The sequence below is a fragment of the Chrysochloris asiatica genome, unplaced genomic scaffold (genome assembly GCF_000296735.1).
Source record: "Chrysochloris asiatica unplaced genomic scaffold, ChrAsi1.0 scaffold00215, whole genome shotgun sequence".
Lineage (NCBI taxonomy): Eukaryota > Metazoa > Chordata > Mammalia > Afrosoricida > Chrysochloridae > Chrysochloris > Chrysochloris asiatica.
Window position 1 is genome coordinate 5,209,660 of NW_006408733.1, and position 3,295 is coordinate 5,212,954.

The window sequence follows — 3,295 nt, forward strand, 5'->3', positions numbered from 1 at the left end:
GGCCAGTTAGAACATGTTGTTGCTGTTGTTAGGTGTCAACAAGTCAGTGCTGACTCATAGCAACCTTATGCACAGCAGAACGAAACACTGCCTGATCCTGGACCAACCTCACTACTGTTGCCATGCTTGAGTCCATCGATGCTTCCACTTACACATCCTGCATATCTTCTGTTTGCTCCTTCATACCTAGGAAGGTGATCTATATGAGTATTGCTAGAGAGTTTCCAGACTCTTTGGCTTTCAGTAAGTTTTGCCCAACACCCCAACTGGAGATCAGAGGGCAAAGACTAAGGTAGTCTAATTATCCTCCTGACTTCTTCCCTGCAAGGGTTGTGTCACTCAATTAAATCTTTGGTTTTCCTGAGGAAGTCTAATCGACATAATTCTCTCTCCTTTTGGGCTCTGGTAACTTGCTGTTTTAGCTCATGGTTGATAACTGCTTTGATGTTGTTATCCCAAGTTCCTGCAATCCCTTGTTCTCTACATGCATCTATTTACTTAAAGGTAAAACCTATATACTAATCTATGTGTGCCATTTCTTCCTATCCACATCCTTGTTGTTTTTGTTGAGTGCTGTCGGATTGCTTCTGACCCATGTTGTTGTTGTTAGGTGTCATCGAGTTGGTACTGACTCATAGTGACCCTAGGCACAACAGAACGAAACTGTCCAGCCTGGGCCAACCTCATAATCCTTGCTAAGCCCATTGCTGCCACCACTGTGCCAATACATATTGCTGGGGGCCTTCCTCTTTTTCTCCAACCCTTCACTTTGCCATACATGATATCTTTTTCCAATGACTGGTCACTTCTGATAATATATGTGAAGTATGAGAGACAAAATCTGGTCATCCTGGCTTCCAAGGAGCACTCAGGATACACTTCTTCCAACACAGATGTGCTTATTCTTTTGACAGTCCATAATACTTTCAATATTCTCCTCCAACACCATATCTAAAATGCATCAATTATTCTAAAGTCTTCCTTATTCACTGTCGACTTTTGCATGCATGTATGAGGTTATTGATAATACCATAGCTTGGGTCAGGCACACGCTGGTCCTCAAACTGACATAATGCAGATTCTATTGGTACTGCAGGATAATGCACTAGACTGAAAGGTCAGTTTGAACCACAAGGTCGGTGTTTCAACCCTACCAGCCTCTCCTCGGCAATCCTACATAGGGTCACTATGGGTAGGAACTGACTCGACAGCACTTAACACATCATGACATTTCCTCCTTTGGTGAAATGACTACTTTCTGTAAAATAAACACCAACTTTTATTGGTATCTTAAGATAGGTTGTTGCTATTGAGGACAAGAGCCATTGAGTCAGTTTCTACTCACAGAAACCTTGTATAGTGTTTCCCAAGCTGTAAGTCTTTGGGGGAAGAGTGACTGGTGGGTGAACATCACCAACCTTGTGGTTCAAAATCCAGAGTTTATCCTTGAGAGTCGTGGCACTCCTTTATGAGAGGTAAGAAAAAGGAAAAATTCTGTCCCTCAAAGAAGCTAAAACTTTTAAACTAGGACACGGAGCATAAGTACTAGCTGGTTCCAATTCATAGGGATCTTGTATAGGGTTTCTGAGGAGTGGCTGATAGGTTTGTACTGGCAAACTTCTGGTTAGCAGTCCAACCTTTAGGTTGTTTTTAAGTGCTGTTGAGTCAGTTCCGACCCATAGCGACTCTGTGTAGGGTTTCCAAGGAGCAGCTGGTGAACTTGAACCGCCAACCTTGCAGTTCAAATGACTTACACGATTCACTAGAATAGGAAATTAAAATAATGCTCCTCCTTCCTCTCTTCCTCCTGTTTTTCCTCCGTCTCCTCTTTCTTCTTCTCTCATAACTCAGACTAATTTTACCAGCACTAAGTCTTTCTGAAAATCAGTTTCCTGATTTTAACTTTTGTTAAAGTTAACTATAACAGAAAAAAACCCCCAACTTTTTACTGTGAATTGAGTGAAGGTTTACAGAGCAGAACATCGGTTTTACATTCAGCACATCATACACATTATGTTATTACAATGATTGCAACTCCTTCCATTTACCACCAGTTAACAGTATTTACCTGTATTCACTTTAAGTATTGCATTTTTTCCTTTGTCTCCCACTACCTTCATCTTTCCTCTGCTAATCTCCCTCTTGTTGTATGTTACCTGCCTTGTTACCCATGTTAACATGTGTCTACCCTCTAGCCCATGAATAATTTCCCCTCCCCCATTCCTGTGTAACCATCATAGATTGTTTCTTTTATTAAGAAAATATTTTCTTAACTTTTTACAACATTGGTCTCAACAATATTTATCCATTTGTGATTGTTAATTTCACTCAGCATAATTTCCTCCATTCAGTCCCCTTGTTCTGTTCAAATGACTGCCTCTTGGTCTAGGTGCAGTTTCTGCATGAGCACAGTTAAGTGTTCTAGTACAATGTCATGATCCACACAGTCAAAAGACTTTGTATAGTCAATAAAACCTAATATGTATGTGAAATTTGGACAATGAATAAGGAATACCATAAAAGAATTTATGTATTTGAGTTATGATGTTGGAGAAGATTATTAAAGTTACCATGGACTGCCAGAACAACAACAACAACAACAACAACAACAAATCTGTATTGGAAGAAGTACAACCAGAATGCTTCTTAAAAACCAAGAAGGCAAGACTTCATGTATAATACTTAAGACATATTAATAAGAGAGACCAGTCCCTGGAGAAGAACATTATACTTGCTAAAGTGGAGGGTCAGCAGAAAAGAGGGAACCCCCCAACAAGATGGACTGGCATACTGGCAGCAGCAATGGGCTCAAGCATAGTAGTAATTATGAGAATGGTGCAGGACTGGGCAGTGTTTCATTCTGTTGTACATAAGGTTGCTATGGGTTGAAACTCATTTGACGGCACCATCATCAACAACAATGTCTTCAGGATACATCCATGTTATGATGTGTTTTGCAGATGCATCATTATTCTTTAATGTTATATAGTATTTCATCTTGTGTATGTACCAAAGTTTGTTTAACCATTCTTCTGTTGATGCACTGTCTCCAGTCCATTTAAACTGTCTCCATGTTTTTGATGTGTCTCTTGTACACCACATATTGAAGGATCCTGTTTCCTTGTCCTTCTGCTCTGTCTCTCAACTGGTGTATTTAATTCACTTAAATTCAGTGTAATTACCAATAGGCATAAATTGATATTATAATGAAATATACAAAGACCTGGAGTTAGAAAACAGAAAGGAAAGAACATGCTCAGCATTTCTCAAGCTGAGGGAACTGAAGAAAAAAAAA